Source organism: Tamandua tetradactyla, chromosome 5 (genome assembly GCF_023851605.1).
Source record: "Tamandua tetradactyla isolate mTamTet1 chromosome 5, mTamTet1.pri, whole genome shotgun sequence".
Taxonomy (NCBI): domain Eukaryota; kingdom Metazoa; phylum Chordata; class Mammalia; order Pilosa; family Myrmecophagidae; genus Tamandua; species Tamandua tetradactyla.
This window is the reverse complement of record NC_135331.1, coordinates 89488527-89513409: the sequence shown is the minus strand read 5'-3', so window position 1 is coordinate 89513409 and position 24883 is coordinate 89488527. Positions and strand designations below refer to the sequence as shown.

The 24883-nt window shown below is 36.7% G+C and overlaps 2 pseudogenes; both read left to right on the top strand.

The window, feature by feature from the left end:
- The first annotated feature begins 636 nt into the window (after positions 1-636).
- LOC143683233 (cleavage stimulation factor subunit 2 pseudogene) lies at positions 637-11563 on the top strand (annotated as a pseudogene).
- A 3432-nt stretch (positions 11564-14995) lies between these two features.
- LOC143682613 (histone deacetylase complex subunit SAP18 pseudogene) lies at positions 14996-15509 on the top strand (annotated as a pseudogene).
- The last annotated feature ends 9374 nt before the right edge of the window (positions 15510-24883 follow it).

The following is a 24883-nucleotide window of genomic DNA, read 5'->3' as shown; positions in this document are numbered from 1 at the left end:
AATCAATAACACACAAAGAAGAAATTGCAAGAGAAATCAGTAAATGTTTTGAGATGAAAACAAAATAAGAAATAAGAGCTAAAATCAAGACCTAACTGCACATCTAGAGGAACTACAAAAAGAGCAGCAAACTAATCCCAAAGCAAGCAGAAGGAAAGAAAAGACAAACATTAGAGCAGGAAAAAAATGAAATTGAGAACAAAAGAGAGACAGAGAGTGAGAAAATGAGAAAGCAAGAGAGGGAAAATGAATCAACAAAAACAAAGGCTGGTTCTTTCAAAAAATTAATAAAATTGACAAAACTAGCAAACTCTTACCTAGCCTGATTTTCTAGCTTGCTAGCTTCCAGAATGTGATATACCAGAATTTGTATAAAGGGTATCCTTTTATAAATGGTACTTTATAAAGTTGCAGGTTTACAAGTTCTAAGGCCATGAAAATGTTTAAATTAAGGCAAGGCTATAAGAATGTTCAAATTAAGGCATCCAGGGAAAGATGTTCAAGAAGGCCAATGATGTCCAGGGTTTCTCTCTCAACTGGAAAGGCACATGGCAATGTCTGCTAGCTTTCTCTCCAGGTTTCTCCAACAGCTTCCGCAGGGGCATTTTCTTTCTTCATCTCCAATGCCCTCTGGCTATGTGGTCTCTGGTGGCCCTGGTGCTCCAGTAAGCAACCCCACCTTGAATAGGTACAGACACATCTCCATGGAAACCATCTAATCAAAAGTTACTACCCACAGTTGGGTGGGTCACATCTACATGGAAACAATAAAAAGATTCCACCCAGCAATATTGAATGAAGATTTAAGGACATAGTTTTTCTGGAGTATATAATAGCTTCAAACCAGCACACCCGAGAAAGAAAAATGAGAGAAGATGCAATAAATAAAATCAGAAATTAGAGGGGAGGGCAAGACTACTGAACCCACAGAAATGTAGAAATGAAAAAAGATCATAAGAGGATACTGTGAAACAACTCTATGGCAACAATTTAGACAACCTAGATGAAATGGATAATTTCCTATATACACACAAACAACATACATTGATCCTAGAAGAAATAGAAGATTTCAACAAACCAATCACAAGTAAAGAGATTGGAACAGTCACAAAAACCTCCCCCAAAGAAAAGCTCAAGACCAGAGGGTTTCACAGGTCAATTCTACCAATTATTACAAGAATTAATACCAGTCCTATACAATCTCTTCCACAAAATTGAAGAGGAGCGAACTAGCTAACTCATTCTATGAGACAAACTAAAGCCAGATAAAGATACTACAAGAAAAGAAAATAACAGGCCAATATCTCTCATGAATATGGAGGCAGAAATCCTTGCCAAAAAAAAAAAAATACTTGAAATCAAATCCAACAACACATTTAAAGAAATGTGTACTATGTCAAGTGGGTTTCATCCCAGGTATGCAAAAGTGTAAGAAAATCAATTAACATAATGCAGAGAAAGCTTTTGTAAAATCTAGCATCCTTTCTTGACATAAACACTTCAAACAATAGGAATAGAAGGAAATTCCTTAACATAATAAAGGGAATATATGAAAAATCCACAGCTAACATCATACTCAATGGTGAAAGACTGAAAGCTTTCCCTCTAAGATCTGGAACAAGACAAAGATGACCACTGTCACCACTGCTATGTAACACTGTTCTAGAAGTTCTAGCTAGAGCAATTAGGCAAGAAAAAGAAATAAAAGGCATCCAAATTGGAAAGGAAGAAGTAAAACTTTCACTATTGACAGATGTCATGATTTTTTTGAGATTTATTTTATTTAAAAATGTATTTTATTATGATCATTCCAGTCTACATATATAATCAGTAATTCATAATGTCATCACATAGTTGCATATTCATCATCATGATCATTTCTTGGAACATTTGCATCAATTCAGAAAAAAAAATAAAAAGAGAACAGAAAAAAATTGATACATACCATACCCCTTACCCCTCCCTTTCATTGATCACTAGCATTTCAATCTAAATTTATTTTAACATTTGTTCCCCCTATTATTTTTATTCCATTTGTTTTACTCATCTGTTGATAAGATAGATAAAAGGAGCATCAGACACAAGATTTTCACAATCACACAGTCACATTGTGAAAGCTACATCATTATACAATCACCTTCAAGAAACATGGCTACTGGAGCAAGCTCTACATTTTCAGGCAGTTCCCTCCAGCCTCTCCACCACATCTTGACTAACAAGGTGTTATCTATTTAATGAATAAGAATAACCTCCAGGATAACTTCTTGACTCTGTTGGGAATCTCTCAGCCATTGACACTTTATTTTGTCTCATTTCACTCTTCCCCCTTTTGGTCAAGAAGGCTTTCTTGATCCCTTGATGCTGAGTCTCAACTCATTCTAGGATTTCTGTCCCATCTTGCCAGGAAGGTCCACACCAAGGGGGAGGGCAGTGAGTTTGCTTGTTGTGTTGGCTGGAGAGAGGCCACATCTGAGCAAAAAAAGAGGTTCCCTTAGGGATGACTCTTAGGCCTAATTTTAAGTAGGCTTGACCTATCCTTTGTGGGGTTAAGTTTCATATGAACAAACCCCTAGATTGGGAGCTTAGCCTATTGCTTTGGTTGTCCCCACTGCTTGTGAGAATATCAAGAATTCTCCACTTGGGGAAGTTGAATTTTCCCCCTTTCTTACCATTCCCCCAAGGGGACTTTGAAAATACTCTAAAACTGCTTTTAATTAAAGGGTAACCTTCAGAATGGGAGGAAAAATTTGGAAATAACATCCTAATAAGGGTATACTATCCACAACACATAAATAAATCCTACAACTCAACAACAAAAAGACAGGTAACCCATTTGAAAAATGGGCAAAAGACAAATGGACATTTCTCCATAGAATATATACAAATGGTTAATAAACACATAAAAAGATGCTAATTAGCCATTAAGGAATTACAAATCAAAATCACGAGGTACCACTTCATACCCACTCGAATGGTTAATATTAAAAAAAAAAACAGAAAATAATGCATTGGATAGGCTGTGGAGAAAAGGAACACTCATTCATTGCAGTGGGAATGTAAAATGGTGAAGCCACTGTGGAAGATAGTTTGGCAGTTCTTCAGGAAGTTAAAACTAGAATTACTAGTTTTTTGGCAATCCCACTTCTAGGTATATACCTGTATTAGTGTCTTGGGTGCTGAAAAAAATACCAAAACAGGTTGGCTTAACAGCAGGCATTTATTAGCTTACAGTTTTAGAGAATAGAAGGTTTCCTTCCTCCCAGTCAGTATACTCTGGCTAGCTAGTAATCTTTGAGGTCCCTTGGCTTTTCTGTCACTTGGCAATGCATATGGCTGTGTCTTCTCTTTTCTGACTTCCAGCTTCTGGATTCTCCTGAGGCTGCTTCTCTCATATCCAAAGTTCTTTGTTTATAAGGATCTCATCCATATTGGATTAAGATACACCCTCATTCAGCTTGAGTACTCCTTGACTAATAATATCTTTAAAAGTCCTGTTTACAAATGAGTTCTCACTCAGAGGACTTATAGGAGACTAATTTTAGACCCAAGGACAAAAATAGATTGAAAGTGAAAGTTGGGAAAAGATATTTCATGCAAAAAACAATCAGAAAAGAGCAGGAGTAGCTATACTAATATCCAACAGATTAGACTTCAAATGTAAAGCAGTTAAAAGAGACAAAGAAGGACACTATGTATTAATAAAAGAAACAATTCAACAAGAAGACATAATGATCATAAATATTTATGCACTGAGCCAGAATGCTCCAAAATACATGAGGCAAACACTGAAAAGAGAAATAGACACATCTACCATAAGTTGGAGACTTCAATTCACCACTCTCATCAGTGGACAGAACATCTAAACAGAGGCTCAATAAAGAAACAGAGAATTTGAATACTATTATAAATAATCTAGATTTAACAGACATTTATAGAACATTACACTCCAGAACAGCAGGATACACATTTTTCTCAAGTGCTCATGGATCATTCTCAAGGACAAACCATGTGCTGGGTCACAAAGCAAGTCTCAATAAATTATAAAAGATTGAAATCATGTGAAGCACTTTCTCAAATCATAAAGGAATGAAGTTGGAAATTAATACAAGGCAGACGGCTAGAAAATTCACAAATATATGAAGGCTTAACAACACACTCTTAATCAACCAATGGGTCAAGGAAGAAATTACAAGACAAATCAGTAAATATCTCAAGGCAAATGAAAATGAAAACACAACATATCAAAACTTATAGGATGCAGCAAAGGCAGTGCTAAGAGGGAAATTTATTGCCTTTAATGTCTATATAAAAAAAAGAAAAAGAAAAAAATCGAGGAATTAACTGTTCACTTGGAAGAACCAGAGAAAGAACAGCAAACCAACCTCAAAGCAAACAAAAGGAAAGAAATAACAAAGATTAGGGCAGAAATCAATGAAATTGAGAACATGAAAACAAGAGAGAATCAACAAAACTAGAAGTTGGTTCTTTGAGAAAGTCAATAAAATTAATGGAGCCTTAGCAAGGTTGACAAAAAGGAAAAGAGACAGGATGTGAATAAACAAAATCAGAAATAAAGAGGAGACATAACCACTGACCCTGCAGAAATAAAAGGAGGTAATGAGCAACTATATGCTCATAAACTAGACAACTTAGATGAAATGGACAACTTCCTAGAAAGGCATGAACAACAAACTTTGACTCGAGAAGAAATAGACGACCTCAATAAACCAATCACAAGTAAAGAGATTGAATCAGTCATTAACAATCTCCCAAAAAAGAAAAGCCCAGGACCAGATGGCTTCACATGCAAATTCTACTAAACATTCAAGAAAGAATTGCTATCAATCCTGCTCAAACTCTTCAAAAAAACTGAAGAAGAGGGAAGGCTACCTACCTCATTCTATGAAGCCCACATCACCCTCATACCAAAGCCAGGCAAAGATACTACAAGAAAAGAAAATTACAGACCCATCTGTCTAATGAATATAGATGCAAAAATCCTCAACAAATTCTTGCAAATCAAATCCAGTAGCACACTAAAAGAATTTTACGCCAAGACCAGGTGGGGTTTATTCGAGGTACCTAAGAATGGTGCAACATAGGGAAATCAATTAATGTAATACACCATATCAACAAATCAAAGCAGAAAAACCACATGATAATCGCGATTGAGGCAGAAAAGGCATTTGAAAAAATTCAACATCCTTTCTTGATGAAAACACTTCAAAGGATAGGAATAGAAGGGAACTTCCTCAACATGATAAAGGGAATACATGAAAAACCCACAGCTAACATCATCCTCAATGGGGAAAGGCTGAAAGCTTTCCCCCTAAGATCAGGAACAAGACAAGGATGTCCACTGTCACTACTGTTATTCAACATTGCACTGGAAGTTCTAGCCAGAGCAATTCAAGAAGAAAAAGAATTACAGGGCATCCAAATTAGAAAGGAAGAAGTAAAATTTTCACTGTTTGCAGATGATATGATACCATATGTAAAAAACCCCGAAAAATCCAAAATAAACCTACAAGAGCTAATAAATGAGTACAGCAAAGTGGTAGGGTACAAGATCAACACTGAAAAATAAGTAGTATTTCTATACACTAGTAATGAGTGATCTGAGGAGGAAATCAAGAAAAAAAATTCCATTCACAACTGTAACCAAAAGAATAAAATATTTTGGAATAAATTTAACTAAGGCTACAAAGGACCTATACACAGAAAACTACAAGAAATCACAGGAGACCTAAATAAATGGAGGAGCATACTGTGCTCATTGACTGAAAGACTGAATATAGTTAAGATGTTAATTCTACCTAAATTGACCTGTAGATTCAATGCAGTATCAGTTGAAATCCCAAAAACTTACTTTGCAGAAATAGAAAAACCATTAACCAAATTTATTTGGAAGGGCAGTGCTCCCTGAATAGCTGAAAGTATCTTGAGAAAGAAAGATGAAGTGGGAGGTCTCACACTACCCAACTATAAGGTATATTATGAAGCTACAGTGGTCAAAACAGTGGGGAACTGTTTTAAAGATAGATATACTGACCAATGGAATTGAACAGAGTGTTCAGATATGGACCCTCTCATCTATGGACAATTGATCTTTGATAAGGCAGTCAAGCCAACTCACTTGGGACAGAACAGCCTCTTCAATAAATGGTGCTTGGAGAACTGGATATCCATATTCAAAAGAATGAAAGAGGATCCATATGTCACACCTTATACAAAAATTTTCTCAAAATGAATAAAAAACCTAAACATTAGATCTAAGACTATAAAACTTTTAGAAGAAAATGTAGGGAAATATCTTATATAAAACTTGTAATAGGAAATATCTTATATAAAATGGTTTCCTAGATCTTACATCCAAAGCAATAATTTTCAAAGCACCCTTCAACAAGCAGTTACATATCCCAGAGTTTGTCATGGGCTACCATACCATTATCTCAGATTTTTCCTTCTAGCTGCACCATAGTCTAGTAGGTTAGAAAGAATAAATATTGTTTTTAACCACAATTGACTTTTTTCTTTCTTTCTTTTGTGAAAAATAACGTATATACCAAAAAGCCATAAATTTCAAAGCACAGCACCACAATTAGTTGCAGAACATATTTCAATTTGACATGGGTTACAATTCCACAGTTTTAGGTTTTTACCTCTAGCTACTCTAAGATACTGGAGACTAAAAGAGATATCAATTTAATGATTCAGCAGTCATATTAGTTTGTTAAATCCTATCTTGTTTGCATACTTAAAGTAAGGAATTATTTTAATAGTTCCCTCAAATGGTAAAATAACTGCAATTTCCTAGCTTACTCTTATTTTGAGTATTATGAAGTAATGACTTCTCATTGATTCAATGTTTTCAATACAATGTAATTATTAATCTTTTTAGTTGCTCAAATTGTCATAACTTTGGTCAATGCGAGCACCTGTGTCCTTTTGACATGATTCCATTGATCTTTTTCATGCTTTTTAAGACAAAAAAATGTCCTAGGCTCACCTTGAAAATGGTTTTCCCTGGGATGTGGAATCAGTAGTTTTTCCAAAGAGCCCTAGTCCATACGGATGTGGGATGGTATTAGAGAACACAACACGGACACCAGGGGTGCTCATGCTTTCTAGTCTGATTCAGTGGACAGAACAAAAATATACACTTAGAAAATCATGAATGCATATCAATTTTTCACTTTTAACATTATTGTTTTAACTTTATTTCTTTGATTATATAATTGTATCTCTTTTCTTATACTAAAAAATATTGATTCCTTACATTAACATAATTACTTATTCCCTTAACCTATTTACAAGAGAAAATACTGTACTTTCAAAATTTCCAATACAGATCATGCTACAAAAATATAACTTGTGAGAGAAGCTTAAACTTTTAGAGTTAAAAACATCAGAGTGACTATATCTCAATAAAGTTGCATTAAAGATACTTTGAATGGATTATAGTGTGTGACTATTTCTCAATAAAATTGCGCTTAAAAAACTTTAAAAAGTTGAAGATTTTAATTGGAGTATATTTTTACTGTTCTTAGAATGCATCCCATTAAGGATGCTAAGTCTCTTGAAATGTCTTTTTCTGTGTTATTATATTGCCAAGTTGCTATGGTTCAGTTAGCTTCCAAATTAAAGGAATTGTTAAAATTGTACTTTTCTTTTGGGAGTAGGCAATGGATTTACGTGATTCAAAGTGTGCATAATAAATCACACATAGAGGAGTGTTCAAGCACATACAGTATTATTGTTTCTGCCTTTCTCCCCCCCACTTCTTCCCATTTTTAGTGGTTCTTGTTTATTCTAGCAGTTTTTCTGCAACTATATGCAAATATTATGGCTCTCTTATTTCTTCCCCATCCCCACCCTTTCTCATACAAACTACAGCATCCTGTACATACTGTTCTGTACCTTGATGTTTTTGCTAAACAATATATTCTGGAGATTTTTCTACATCAATACCTAGAATAACTGATTTTTTTTTCATCACATAGTTGTGTATTCATCACCATGATCATTTTTTGAACATTTGCATCTCTCCACCAAAAGAAATAAAAATGAAAACACACATACATGCCATGCCCCTTACCCCTCCTTCTCATTGAACACCAGTATGGTTATTTTATTCTATATTTATGAGTCAAGCAAGTATAGAATAGTTTTATTAACTTGAGCCAGTACTATGTGTTTGTAATAAAAATTTTCTGATTAGGCATTCTTAAATTGTATAAATAGCTATTTCCAAATTTATTTCTCAATTTTTATTTTATTTATATTATTTTTAAATTTTTTTTAATTGCATGGTATAGCATATATACAAAGCAAAGACAAAAAACCAATAGTTTTCAAAGCACTCTTCAACACATGGTTACAGGACAGATCCCCTCATATTTTTCCTTCTAGCTACTCCAGAATATAGGAGGCTAGAGAGCTTAAATACTTTTTTATCATCACAATCGACTGTTTTTCCTTCTTTTTTTGTGAAAAATAACATATATACATAAAAGCTATAAATTTCAAAGCACAGCACCACAATTAGTTATAGAACATACTTCAGACATGGGTTTGTAACATGGGTTACAATTTCACAATTTTAGGTTTTTACTTCTAGCTGCTCTAAAATACTGGAGATAATCTTTTTTAAAATTAATTATATATATACATGGACAAATTATAATTTATACAATTATTTAGAGCTTAGGTATTTACACATATATTATTTAATATTTTTATTCAATCCATTAACTATGGATAAATCTATCTATCCATAAATAGCCAATACTATCAAAAGACAAGTCTCCCCTTTTCCATCTTAGCCACAAAACCATTATCACAACTAAATTAATGTAAGTGGCTGAGCCTCCAGTTGTCTCATAATTGTCATAAGTACTTTTTTTAAAAGTATGACCCAAATAAGGTCCATATATTATAATTAATTGTGTCTCTTTAAAAATATCTTTTAAACAACAGTTTCCCCTCCATTTCTTTTTCTTTTCTTTTTTTTTGGTGAAGAAAATGGGTTATTTGTCCTGTAGAGTTTCTTAGTGTTTCAGTTTTGCTGAATGCATTACTGTGCTGTGGTTTAACCTGCTTCCTGCCCTCTGCATTTTCTGTAAATTAGTACTTAGATTTGAGGCATGATCAGATTCATGCTGGATATTTTTGGCAAGACTAATTCATAGGTGGTGGTGGTATTTTCCATAACAGCCACATAATGTCTGGTTGTCTCTTTTTTGTGATGTTAGAAACCACTGATCCTCAATGTCTAGATCCATTATTTCATAGGGATTCATTCCTTTAAAGTATCTCATTTAGTTTTAAAGATTATCTGGCACTAATTCAAAAATAAAAAAGAACATATGGAAATTTATATAATCAATGATCAGAAATGCATTATTTTGATATGACAAATATCTTATGTCCATGTCTTCACTTTTTTAGACATATGTTTTGATTTGATCTATAGTAGTCTTTTTAAAAAAAATCTATCAACAGCCTGCTTTAATCACCCTGAAAAGAAATGGAACTTATACACAATTCACTTTACCTTCACCTTTTTGAATGATTAAAATGAGAAAATGGTAGTAAGAATGATTCAGAAATATGTTTTAAAATGAGAAGAAAAACAAAAGCAGAACTTGTTTTTTCCTTTGGGCAGTTATTAAGCATTTAAATATTTAAGTATTCGATCAGATTTTCTTTTGCCTTTACCATTTCAATGTGTTCTCATTCTCAAAGTATCAAATACTATAAACATAGTTTTCATCAAAGTTCCAACTTACTGGAACACACATACTTGTATACATTTGTGCGTATGTTTGACAATCTCTTTACCATTCTGTGCTATAACATAATTGATCTAACCAATAGTTTTTTTCATATTCATTAACTGGTTTTAAGAACTAATCCCTTTTAGATTTTGAATAACACTTAAAAATATATGTATATATATAAATTCTATATAATTTAAAGCAATGCCATTAAAACTATATTTGAGAATATGCTGTCATTGTTAAAAAATTAAGTCTGGGCTGGAAGAGAGTGATGGCGGGTTTGACCGTATGTGGTCCTGCAGAAGACTGCTATGTTCTGTGTTCATGGAAAACAAGCCACTGAAGAGCTCTTAAAGGACATCTTTTCTGAGGTTGAACCTGTTGTTAGTTTCAGGTTGGCATGTGATAGGGAAACAGGAAAACCAAAGGGTTGTGACTTCTCTGAATACCAAGACCAGGAGACGGCCCTTAGTGCCATGTGTAATCTGAATGGGCATGAGTTCAGTGGGAGAGCACTTCGAGCGGACAGTGCTACCAGTGAGAAGAACAAAGAAGGGCCGAAGAGTCATTGAGTCACTTTATGGAGAGACTATCAATCCTGAAGATGCTCCTGAATCCATTAGTAATGCATTTGCCAATCTTCCACCAGAGCAGATGTTTGAGCTGATGAAACAAATGAAACTTTGTGTCCAGAATAGACCCCAGGAAGCAAGGAACATGTTGCTTCAGAACCCTCAACTGGCTTATGCCTTGTTGCAAGCACAGTTGCTGAGAGAACTGTGGATCCAGATAATTGCCTTGAAAATTCTGCAGTGCCAGACAAATATCCCAACAATGATTGCAGGCAACCCTCAGCCAATCCATGCTGCTGGGTCTGGCCCAGGATCCAATGTGTCAATGAACCAGCAAAATCCTCAGGCCACTCAGGCCCAGTCTTTGGGTGGAATGCATGTCAGTGGTGCACCTCCTCTGATGCAGGCTTCTGTGCAGGGTGGAGTTGCAGCACCAGAGCAAATATCAACTACTGTAACAGGACCTGATCCTAGTTACTTAGCTTCTGGAATGCCTGGAAGTAGACCTCTGTCCTTGGAGCAGGGACAAGTACCAATGCAAGATCCCAGAGCAGCTATGCAGCATGGACACTTGCCTGCCACTGTTACAACTCCATGAGGTCTGTTATGAGATACTCTAAATGGCCCATGTGGTGGCACTTTACTTACTGTAACTGGAGAGGTAGAGCCTAAAGGGTACATAGGGCCACCCCTTCAGGCCACCCATGCACCATCTCCCTGGCCATGACAACTGTGGCCCACCCCCACACAACATGAGAGGAGGGCCATTAGTGGAGCCCAGACCTAAGAGGATTAGATGCCAGAGGATTGGAGTCACCTGCAATGGAGGCCCATGTGATGGAGGTCAGAGGGATGGAAGCCAGAGGCATGGATACAAAGGGCCCAATCCCTGGCCCTAGAGGCCCTGTGCCTAGTGGAATCCAGGGTCCTGGTCCAATAAAAATGGGGGCAGTTGGTCCCCAGGGATCAAGACAGGCCCCAGTCATACAGGGAGCAGGCATGCAAATAGCCAGCATACAGGGTGGAGACCAGCCTGGTGACTGTACTCCTGGGCAGAATCAAATCACTCCACAAGATCATGAGAAGGCTGCTTTGATTATGGAGGTTCTTCAATTGACTGCAGATCATATTGCCATGCTGCCTCCTGAGCAAAGGCAGAGTATCCTGATTTTAAAGGAACAAATACAGAAATCCACTGGAGCACCTTGAAAGGTTTTCAGAAATACCTGGCAACAAATCTGGAAAATAATTCCATAATTTTTTTTGAAATATTGAAAACTATGACTTCTTCCACACCATAACCTTCAAATGACTCAAACAGCTGTCAGGAAGGGGACTCCCATTACTTTCTCTCCAAACAAATCAGTTTATTTCTGTTGTCTTAGTCTGTATATTCTCTGTGACCTGAAATAAACTTTGAACACAACTTTTAGTACACTGCCAAAAAAAAAAAAAAGTTGTCTGCTTTTTGTTTTTTTGATTTTTTTGTTGTTGCTTTTGTTATCTAATGGAATTTTTTTTTAGTTCATGCAAGAACTTTATATTTGTAGTGTTAATCAGTGGGACACATGGGTCTGTACAACCCTTTTCAGTCATGTTCACCTTCACTATGATAATATTACTTACAGACCCACTAAAGAATCTTCTTCACTTCTATCTATTCCCTTACATTTGAGTTCAACTTCATTAGCTTCCATGTATCTCTAGGTTCCCTATATTGTGTATATAAGCCTCTGATTTTACCTTTACCGTGGTAATAATAGTGGAGTCACACAGTATCTAACCTTTTGTGTATGGCTTACTTCATTCAGCATTATGTACTCAGGGCTCATCCATCTTGTCATGTGCTCAAGGGCATCATTTTGTCTTACTGCTGCGCAATATTCCATTGTATGTGTTTACCACATTTTGTAAATTCACTTGCCTGTTAATGGGCACTTGGATTGTTTCCATCTTTTGGTGATTGTGAATAATGCTGCTATGAACATCAGTATGCAAATGTCTGTATATGTCACTGCTTTCAGCTCTTCTGGGCATATATTGAGTAGTGCTATTGCCAGGCCATACAGCAATTCAATATTTAGTTTCCTAAGGAGCTGCCAAACTGTCTTCCATTGCAGCTGTAACATTCTGTATTCCCACCAGCAGTGCATAAGTGTCCCAATTTCTCCACCTCCTCTCCAACATTTGTAGTTTCCTGTTTGTTTAATAGCAGCCATTTTTATAGGTGTGAGGTGGAATCTCATAATAACCTTGATCTGCATTTCCCTTATAGTTGATGAAAATAAGAACCACTTCATATTTTTTTTATTAATCATGTAATATATATATATATATATATATATTAAGACAGCTAAAACAAAATCAGGGAGAAAATGAAACCTTATAGGTGGTTTCCCACTGCTCACCAATAAATTACTTTCCCAAAGTTTATGTATAAATTCATTGTTTAGGAACCCTTAGAGCATTCTATAGACAACATGGTCTGGGGCAGGTTTCTTTTTTTTTCACTTTTGCTCTGCCAAACATATTTAGCTGTATATTTACTTGAAGTCTAATCTGACTTTTCTGCTTCCTTTTGTTATTGTCATAAGAGCAGGGAGTAGAAGAAACCAGAAAAAATAGGGATGGGTCTGTGGGAGTTTCTTAGTTTCCTCACCCTTCTTCTGCCACCTCTTGAGTCATCTGTACCCCAGGACTTCTGTACCCAGGGCTCCAACCTATTTCATGTCTCATGCATGTGGCTCTTCATGTACTTTTTAGCCATCTGCATTCACTCTTCAGAAAAATGTCTATTCATATCTTTAGCCCATTTTATAATTGGGTTGTTTGTTCTTTCATTGTTGAGATGTATGATTTCTTTTTATATACAGGATATCAAGTCTTTGTCTGATGTGTGATTTCCAAGCATGTTCTCCCATTGAGTTGGCTGCCTTTTCACCTTTTTGACAAAGTCTTTTGAGGCACAAAAGCATTTGATTTTGAAGAGTTCCCATTTATCTTTTTTCCTTTGTTGCTTGTACTTTAAGTTTAAAGTATAGGAACATCTTCAAGATGTTTCCCTACATTTTCCATTGGAAGGTTTATGGTACTAGTTTTTATATTTAGGTGTTTGATCACTTTGAGTTAATTTTTATATAGGGTGTAAGGTAGGCGTCCTCTTTCATCCTTTTGGCTGTTGATTCCAGTTCTCCCATGCCCATATATTGAAAAGACTATTTTGTCCCAGTTCAGTGGATTTGGAGGCCTTGTCAAAAAGCAGTTGACCATAGATTTAGTGGTCTATTTCTGCACTCACAATTCAATTCCATTGGTCAATACCTCTCTCTTTGTGCCAGTACCATGCTGTTTTGACCACTGTGGCTTTATAATAAGTTTTAGAATCAGACAATGTTCATCCTCCCACCTCATTTTCTGTTTTAGGATTCTTTTAGCTATTCAGGGACTCTTACCCTTCTAAGAATTTGATGACTAGCTTCTCCAAGTCTTCAAAGGAGGTTGTTTGAATTTTGATGGTACTGCATTGAATCTGTAGATCAATTTGGGTAGAACTGATATCCTAACTATACTTAACCTTCCTATCCATGAGCAGGGAATATCTTTCCACCTATTTAGGTTTTCTTTGATTTCTTTTAGCAATGTTATATAGATTTTCTGTGTACAAGTCCTTTACATCCTTAGTTAAGTTCATTCCTAGGTACTTGATACTTTTAGTTGCTATTTTGAATGGATTTTTTTCCTTAACTGACTCCTCAGTTAGGTCATTGCTAGTGTATGGAAATGTTACTGATTTTTGCACATTAATTTTGTATCCCACCACCTTGCTGAATTTGTTTATTAGTTCAAGTAACTTTGTTGCAGATTTCTCAGGATTTTTTAAATATAGTGCCATGTCGTATGCAAATAATGAAGCTTTTACTCCTTCCCCTCCAATTTGGATGACTTATTTCTTTTTCCTGTCTGATTGCTCCAGCTAGAACTTCTAGTACAACATTGAATAATAATGATCAGGAACAAGGGCATCCTTGTCTTGTTCCCAATCTTAGTGGGAAAGCTTTCAGTCACTCTCCATAGAGTACGTTGCTGGCTATCAGTTTTTCATATATGCCCTTTATCATTTTGAGGGAGTTACCTTAGATTCCTAACTTCTGAAGTATTTTAAAAATATTTTTATTGTAAAAACATGCGAATGTTCTTGACTTATGACCATTCCATACATGGTGTACAATTAATGACTCACAATATCATCACATCATTGTATATTCATCACCATGATCATTTTTTGAACATTTGTATCACTCCAGAAAAAGAAATAACAAAGAAAAAAAGGTCATACATACCATACCCCTTACCCCGCCCTCTCATTGACCACTAGTATTTCAATTTACTTAATTTTTATTATTTATTTATTTATTTATTTTTACGTGCATGGTCCGGGAATTGAACTCGGGTCTCCCACATGGAAGGTGAGCATTTTACCACTGAATACTCAATTTACTTTAACCTTTGTTCCCCTTATTATTTGCTTATTTTTTACCCATATTTTTTACTCATCTATTCATACCCTAGATAAAAGAAGCATCAGACACAAGGTTTTCACAATCACACAGTCACACTTTAAAAGCTGTATCATTGCTTGCGGGCCGTAGGAGGAAGATGGCGGTGGAGTCGTGCGTTACCCAGGAGGAAATTAAGAAGGAACCGAGAAGCCTATCGACTGGGAGAAGACATGCCCGCTGCTGCTGCGGGTCTTCACCACCAATAACGGCCGCCACCACCGTATGGATGAGTTCTCCCACAGAAACGTGCCCTCCAGCGAGCTTCAGATCTACACTTGGATGGATGCAACCTTGAAAGAACTGACTAGTTTAGTAAAAGAAGTTTACCAAGAAGCCAGAAAGAAGGGCACACACTTCAACTTTGCTATTGTTTTTACTGATCTTAAAAGACCTGGCTATCGAGTAAAGGAGATTGGCAGCACCATGTCTGGCAGAAAGGGGACTGATGATTCCATGACCCTGCAGTTGCAGAAGTTCCAAATAGGAGATTATTTGAACATAGCAATCACCCCTCAAAATCGGGCACCACCTCCTTCTGGGCGCATGAGACCATATTAAATGTTTATTTACTATTTCTTGAATGTATTTTCAGTCAGTGATGTAAAATAAAATTACATTCTTTTCGTTCCCTGAAAAAAAAAAGCTGCATCATTATAGAGTCATCTTCAAGTAACAAGGCTACTGGAACACAGCTCTACAATTTCAGGTACTTTCCTCTAGTCCCTCCAATACACCATAAACTAAAAAGGGGATATCTATACAATACATAAGAATAACTGCCAGGATAACATCTCAACTCTGTTTGAAATCTCTCAGCCACTGAACCTTTTTTTTGTCTCGTTTCTCTCTTCCCCCTTTGGTCAAGAAGGTTTTCTCAATCCCTTAATGCCAGATCCTGACTTATTCCAGGATTTCCAGGTACTTTAAATGAAAAGTCCATGTCGTCAGGAGATTTATACCCTGGGAGTCATGTCCCATCCATGAGGGGGAGCAGTGAGTTCACTTACCATGTCGGCTTAGAGAGATAGAGGCCACATCTGAGCAACAAAAGAAGTTCTCTAGGGGTGACTCTTAAGCCTAATTTTAAGTAGGATTAGTCTATCCTTTGCAGGAATAAGTTTCATAGAGGCAAACCCCAAGATTGACAGCTCGATCTACTGATTTGGTTGTCCCCACTGCTTGTGAGAATATCAGAAATTCTCCAAATGTGGAAGTTGAATATTTCCCCCTTTCTCTCCATTTCCCTGAGGGGGATTTGCAATGACTTCTTTATTCACTGTCCAAATGATTCTGGGATTTATCGGGGCATCACACTAACCTGGACAAACCAACAATATCTCATGCCCTATTCAAGATTCCATGTACTTTTGGTGTGTAATTAAACTGACTATACAAGTTAAACTAGGAAATGCACTATCCCAAATATAAATTTTGCACCAAATAAACATCTCTCCCTTTAGTCTCACACAGAAATTGAAATTTTAAAATATGGATGATATCATCCTTTACCAAGTCTTCTGATATACCTTAGTCCTATCCAGATCAAACTTCGTTCATATCTCTACTCAATGTCTGACCACTTTCTCAACTTTTTAAAACAGTTCCTGTATGGGGTACTGCTGACTTTCCTAACTTCAGAGCTCTAACTCTGAGTCTCAGGTGTCACATAAATATCCTAAGTTTCTGGGAAAGACCAGGTTATATACCAAAAAAAAAATTGCAGCTCAGTATCTACATATTTAGAATTAATAATTACACCTTTTGAATATATATGACTGCTGCAAAAGTTTACAATCTAGAAACCTTTATAATAAGCCCCAACCTGATAACCCATGCTCTTGGCTTTTGTTCACCAAACTTTTATATTATAATTAGTGCATATGATTGAGGCATGATAATGTTTATCTTTTAGTTCCTGACATTTCATTCAACATACAGTTCTTGAGGTTCATTCATCTAGTTTCATGCCTCACAACTTCATTCCTTCTTGTGGCTGCTCAGTAGTCCACTGTATGTATACTACATAGTTCCCATTTCCTTTCCTCCCTAGGTCATTGAACCCTTAGGCCACCTCCATTCATTGTTGACCATGAACACTGCCACCAGAGACAGCAGTGTGCAAATGTCCATTCATGTCCCTGAAAGTGTTCTTATCAGAAAAGGATGTTGAATTTTGTTGAATTCAGCATCAATCAAGATGACCATGTGACTTTTCCCTCTCAATTTGCTAATGTGCTGTATTACGGTAATTGATTTTCTTGTGTTGAACCATCCTTGCATTCCTTAGTCATGTTGGATAATTTTTTAATGTGTTGTTGGATTTGATTTGCTACTATTTTGTTGAGAAGTTTTACATTTATGTTCATTAGTGGGATTGGCCTGTAAGTTTCTTTTTTATAAAATCTTTACCTGGTTTGGGCATTAAAGTGATATTAGCTTCATAAAGTGAGTTAGGTGGTGTTCTTTATTCCTCAAATTTTTTTGGAAAAATTTGAGCAGGATTGGTGTTAGTTCTTTTTGGAATCTTTAATAAAATTCTGCCGTGAAGCCACCTGGCCCTGGGTTTTCTTTGTAGAAAGATTTTTTATGACTGATTGAATCTCTGTACTTGTTGAGATCTTCTATTTCTTCCTGAGTCAGTGTAGCTTGCTGGTGTTTCCAGGTATTTGTCCATTTCATCTAAGTTGTCTAGTTTGTTGGCATATAGTTGTTCATGGTATCCTCTTATGATTTCTTTTATTCCTTCAGGGTCTGTGGTAATGACCACCCACCCTTTCATTTCTGATTCTCTTTATTTGCATTCTCTCTCTTTTTTCCTTTGTCAGCCTTCCTAGTGGTCCATTGATTTTATAGATTTTTCTCAAAGAACTAATTTTTTGTTTTATTGATTCTTTCTATTGTTCTTTTGTTCTCCCATTCATTTAACTTTGCTTTACTCTTTGTTATTTCTCTTCTTCTATTTGCTTTGAAGTTAGTTTGCTGTTCTTTCTCAAGCTCCTCCAGGTGAGTAGTTAAGTCCTCACTTTTTGCTCTTTCTTCTTTTTTTTTTTTTTCCATTTTTTTAAAATTTTTTTATTAATCAAAAAAAAGAAAAGAAATTAACACAACATTTAGAAATCATTCCATTCTACAAATGCACTCAGTAATTCTTAGTATCATCACATAGATGTATGATCATCATTTCTTAGTACATTTGCATCGATTTAGGAAAAGAACTAGCAAAACAGCAGAAAAAGATATAGAATGTTAATATAGAGAAGAGAATTAAAATATAATACTAATAATATATTTATATAAAAAGGAAAAAGAAAAAACAAAAACAAAAGATACAAACACACAAACAAACAAACAAAAAACCATATTTCAGGTGCAGCTTCATTCAGTGTTCCAACCTAGTTACATTACACTTAGGTATTATTGTGCTGTCCATTTTTCAGTTTTTGTATCTAGTCCTGTTGCACAGTCTGTATCCCTTCAGCTCCAATTACCCATTATCTTACCCTGTTTCTAACTCCTGCTGGTCTCTGTTACCAATGATATATTCCAAGCTGATTCTCGAATGTCAGTTCACATCAGTGGGACCTTACAGTATTTGTCCTTTAGTTTTGGGCTAGACTCACTCAGCATAATGTTCTCTAGGTCCATCCATGTTATTACATGCTTCATAAGTTTAGTCTGTCTTAAAGCTGCATAATATTCCATCGTAGGTATACGCCACAGTTTGTTTAGCCACTCGTCTGTTGATGGACATTTTGGCTGTTTCCATCTCTTTGCAATTGTAGATAATGCTGCTATAAACACTGGTGTGCAAATGTCCATCTGTGTCTTTGCCCTTAAGTCCCTTGAGTAGATACCTAGCAGTGGTATTGCTGGGTCATAATCCATTCTGCCATTCTATGTCTTTTGATTGGGAAATTCAGTCCATTAACTTTTAGTATTATTACTGTTTGGATAATATTTTCCTCTACCATTTTGGCTTTTGTATTATATATATCATATCTGATTTTCCTTCTTTCTACACTTTACTCCATACCTCTCTCTTCTGTCTTTTCGTATCTGACTCTAGTGCTCCCTTTAGTATTTCTTGCAGAGCTGGTCTCTTGGTCACAAATTCTCTCAGTGACTTTTTGTCTATAAATGTTTTAATTTCTCCTTCATTTTTGAAGGACAATTTTGCTGGATATAGGAGTCTTGGTTGGCAGTTTTTCTCTTTTAGTAATTTAAATATATCATCCCACTGTCTTCTAGCTTCCATGGTTTCTGCTGAGAAATCTACACATAGTCTTATTGGGTTTCCCTTGTATGTGACAGATTGTTTTTCTCTTGCTGCTTTCAAGATCCTCTCTTTCTCTTTGACCTCTGACATTCTAACTAGTAAGTGTCTTGGAGAACGCCTATTTGGGTCTATTCTCTTTGGGGTGCGCTGCACTTCTTGGATCTGCAAATTTAGGTCTTTCATAAGGGTTGGGAAATTTTCAGTGATAATTTCTTCCATTAGTTTTTCTCCTCCTTTTCCCTTCTCTTCTTCTTCTGGGACACCCACAACACGTATATTTGTGCGCTTCATATTGTCATTCAGTTCCCTGATCCCCAGCTCAAGTTTTTCCATTCTTTTCCCTATAGTTTCTGTTTCTTTTTGGAATTCAGATGTTCCATCCTCCAGTTCACTAATTGTAGCTTTTGTCTCTTTAGATCTACCATTGTAGGTATCCATTGTTTTTTCCATTTTTTCTTCTTTGTCCTTCACTCCCATAAGTTCTGTGATTTGTTTTTTCAGATTTTCTATTTCTTCTTTTTGTTCAGCCCATGTCTTCTTCATGTCCTCCCTCAATTTATTGATTTGGTTTTTGAAGAGTTTTTCCATTTCTGTTCGTATATTCAGCATTAGTTGTCTCAGCTCCTGTATCTCATTTGAACTATTGGTTTGTTCCTTTGACTGGGCCATATCTTCAATTTTCCGAGCGTCATCCATTATTTTCTGCTGGTGTCTGGGCATTTGATCAGATTTCCCTGGGTGTGGGACCCAGCTGGTTGAAAGCTTTTTCTGTGAAATCTCTGGGCTCTGTTTTTCTTTTCCTGCCCAGTAGGTGGCGCTCGTGGCGCTCGTCTGTCTGCACGGCAGTTGGCCCGGGAAACCACGCGTGGAGGTGGGGGTCGCTGGCCGCTGCAGCTTGGGAGAGTGCCGGTCCTAATTGCCCAGCTGGCCTGAAACGCCAAGCGTGAGGGGAGGGCCCCGCTATCCAACGTTCCCAGTCAGACCGGGGAGCCACGTGTGTGGAGGGGACCCCAGTCACCAGCCGCCCCGGCCGGGAAAACGCGCACCCCTCGGGTATCTCACCGCAGGAGATTCTCCCTGCCCGTTCAGCTGTTCCAGAATGGGGTACGCTGTCTTTTTGGTCTCTGTCGTGACTCCGGGAGCTGTTTCGTATTGTTTCTGTTTCTTTAGTTGCTTTTCTGGAGGAGGAACTAAGACCCGCGCGTCTTACTAAGCCGCCATCTTCTCCAGAAGTCTATGTGGTCCATTTTAGATGAGGGACTTGTAGATCCCAGAGAACCCCAGGTCCCGCACAACAGACAGAGGACTAACTCGAGGACCAGTGGTGATTTCTCCAGCTACTTGCAAGCGGATCTTGACAATTTCTAAAGGATTTGTGAAAATCACCTGGGAGCCTCCTGCGTGTTCCAAGGCGAGTCCATGTTGGTGATGACCAGCAGGACCACGGCGCCCCGACTGCCGCTCGACCCACCGCGGCTCTTGGGCGCTGCCCAGCCTCTTTCTTCTTTTTTAATATAGGCATTTAGGGCAATAAATTTCCTTCAGCAAGCCTTTGCCATATCCCATAAGTTCTGATATGCTGTATTCTCATTTTGAGTTGTCTCCAGGTAGCTTCTGATTTCTCTAGCAATTTCTACTTTGACCCACTGGTTGTTTAGGAGTGCATTGTTTAATCTTCATATAGTTGTGAACGTTCTCATTCTTTGGTCATTACTGATATCCAACTTCATTCCATTGTGATCAGAGAAAGGGCTTGAATAATTTCAGTGTTTCTAAATTCATAAAGACCAGTTTTGTGCCCCAGCATATGAGCTATCCCAGAGAATGTACCATAAGGAGTAAAGAAAAATGTATATCCTGGTGTTTTCTCTTTTTATTAATCTTTTTATTTTTTAAAATACCAAAAAAAACACTAAACAAATGCAAATATTCTGGACTTTTGTTCATTCCATTCTACATATATAACCAGTAATTCACAATATCATCACATAGTTGCATATTCATCATCATGATCATTTCTTAGAACATTTGCATCAAATCAGAAAAAGAAATAAAAAGAAAACAGAACAAAATTCATACATACCATACCCCTATCCCTTCCATTCACCGATCACTAGCATTTCAAATTAAATTTATTTTAACATTTGTTCCCCTTATTATTCATCTTTATTCCATATGTTTTACTCATCTGTTGATAAGGTAGATAAAAGGAGCATCAGACACAGGGCTTTCACAATCATACAGTCACATTCTGAAAGCTATATTATTATACAATAATCTTCAAGAAACATGGTTGCCAGAACACAGCTCTACATTTTCAGGCAGTTCCCTCCAGCCTCTCCACTATATCTTGAAAACAAGGTGATATCTATTTAATGCATAACAATAACCTCCAGAATAACCTCTCGACTCTGTTTGGAATCTATCAGCCATTGACACTTTATTTTGTCTCATTTCACTCTTCCCCCTTTTGGTCGAGAAGGTTTTCTCAATCTCTTGATGCTGAGTCTCAGCTCATTCTAGGGGTTTTTTCAATCCCTTGATGCTGAGTCTCAGCTCATTCCAGGATTTCTGTCCCATGTTGCCAGGAAGGTCCACACCCCTGGGAGTCATGTCCCACATAGACCGGGGCGGGGGGGGTGATGAGTTTTCTTGTTGTTTTGGCTGGAGAGAGAGGCCACATCTGAGCAACAGAAGAGGTTCTCTTGGGGGTGACTCTTAGGCCTAATTTTTTTTATTTATTAATTTTAAAGAATTAACAACAAACAAAAACTTTAACATATCATTTCATTCTACATATACAATCAGCAATTCTCAACATCATCACACAGTTGTATATTCATTATCTCTTAGAACATTTTCATCGATTTAGAAAAAGAAATAAAAAGACAAGAGAAAAAGAAATAAAATGATAACAGAAAAACAAAGATTGTACATACCATACCCCTTACCCCTCGCTTTCATTTATCACTAGCATTTCAAACTAAATTTATTTTAAAATTTGTTCCCCCTACTATTTATTTTTATTCCATATGTTCTACTTGTCTGTTGATATGGTAGATAAAAGGAGCATCAGACACAAGGTTTTTACAATCACAGAGTCACATTGTGAAAGCTATATCAGTGTTCAATCATCATCAAGAAACATGGCTACTGGAACACAGCTCTACATTTTCAGGCAGTTCCCTCCAGCCTCTCCACTAAATCTTGAACAACAAGGTAATATCTACTTAATGCATAAGAATAACCTCCAGGATAACCTCTCGACTGTGTTTGGAATCTCTCAGCCATTGACACTTTGTCTCATTTCACTCCTCCCCCTTTTGATCGAGAAGGCTCTCCAAATCCCTTGATGCTGAGTCTCAGCTCATTCCAGGATCTCTGTCCCACGTTGCCAGGAAGGTCCACACCCCTGGGAGTCATGTCCCACATAGACAGGGGGAGGGTGGTGAGTTTGCTTGTTGTGTTGGCTGGAGAGAGAGACCACATCTGAGCAACAAAAGAGGCTCTCTTGGGGGTGACTTAGGCCTAATTTTAAGGAGGCTTGACCTATCCTTTGTGGAGTTGAGTTTCATATGAACAACCCCCAAGATAGGGGGCTCAGCCTGTATCTTTGGTTGTCCACACTGCTTGTGAGAATATCAAGAATTCAACTTGATGAAGTTGAATTTTCCCCCTTTCTCACCATTCCCTGAAAGGGACTTTGAAATACTTTTTTATTCACTGTTCAAATCACTGTGGGATTTATCAGGGCATCACTCTGAACAAACCAACAAAATCTCATCTCCTTCTCAAAGTTCCATGTACTTATGGTGTTCAAGTAAACTGTCTACATTAGTTATATTAGGAAATGCACTAGTCAAAATATAAATTTTGTACCAAATAAACATTTTTTGCTTTAGTCTCACACATAAGATAAAATTTCAAAATATTAATTACCATCTGTTTTCAGCACCCTGCAGTAATGACATTCCTTTGTTCTTCCTCAAGGAAAAACATCTTTTTTAATTTGTACATTTAGTCATTATCATTATACACTCCAGGCATTCCTAGATTATACCATCTCAGTCTTTATTGTCTATCTTTCTTTCTGATTTCATTTGTGACCCCAGCCCTCCTCCCTCTATCCTTCTCACATTCAGCTTCATTCAATGTTTTAATATAATTGTATTACAGTTAGGTAGCATTGTGCTGTCCATTTCTGAGTTTTTACATTCAGTCCTGTTGCACAATTTGCATCCCTTCAGCTCCAATTATCCAATATCTTACCCTATTTCTATCTCCTAATTGTCTCTGTTACCAATGAAATTCTTCAAATTTATTCACTAATGTCAGTTCATACCTGTGAGCCCATACAGTATTTGTCCTTTTGTTTCTGGTTCCTCTCACTCAGCATAATGTTCTTAAGGTCCATCCATATTGTTACATACTTCATAACTTTATTCTGTCTTACAGCTGCATAATATTCCATTGTATGTATATACCACAGTTTGTTTAGCCACCTGTCTGTTGATGGACATTTTGGCTGTTTCCATCTCTTGGCAATTGTAAATAATGCTGCTATAAACATTGGTGTGCAAATGTGTTTGTGTCCTTGCCATTATGTCCTTTGAGTAGATACCTACCAGTGGTATTGCCGAGTCATATGGTAATTCTATATTTAGCTTTTTGAGGAACCACCAAACTGCCTTTCACAGCAGTTGTACCATTTGACATTCCCACCAACAGTGGATAAGTGTGCCTCTTTCTCCACATTCTCTCCAGCACTTGTAATTTTCTGTTTTATTGATAATGGCCATTCTGGAGGGTGGCAGATGGTCTCTCATTGTGGTTTTGACTTGCATTTCTCTAATAGCCAGGGAAGTTGAGCATCTTTTCATGTGCCTTTTGGCGATTTGTATTTCCTCTTCTGAGAAGTGTCTTCAAGTCTTTTGCCCGTTTTGTAATTGGGTCGGCTGCTGTTTTGTTGTTGGGTTGAACAATCTCTATAAATTCTGGATACTAGACATTTATCTGATATATCATTTCCAAATATTGTTTCCCCTTGTGTAGGCTGTCTTTTTCTTTCCTGATGAAGTTCTTTGATTCTCAAAAGTGTTTAATTTTGAGGAGATCCCATTTCTTTCTTTCTTTCTTCAATGCTCTTGCTTTTGGTGAAAGGTCTATAAAACCACCTCCAAGTATAAGGTTTATAAGATAGCTCCCTACATTTTCTTCTAACAGTTTTATGATCTTAGATCTAATGTTTAGGTCTTTGATCCATTTTGAATTAATTTTTGTATAGGGTGTGAGATATGGGTCCTCTTTCATTCTTTTGCATATGGATATCCAGTTCTCTAGGCAGCATTTATTGAAGAGACTGTTCTGTTTCAAGTGAGTTGGCTTGATTGCCTTATCAAAGATCAATTTCCATAGATGAGAGGGTCTATATCTGAACATTCTATTCTATTCCATTGGTCAGTATATCTATCTTTATGCCAGCACCATGCTGTTTTTTTTTTTAACTTTTTTATTAATTAAAAAAATTAGCAAACAAAACATTAAGATATCATTCCATTCTACATATACAATCAGTAATTCTTAATATCATCATATAGTTGCATATTCATCATTTCTTAGAACATTTGCATCGATTTAGAAAAAGAAATAAAAAGACAACAGAAAAAGAAATAAAATGATAACAGAGAAAAAAAA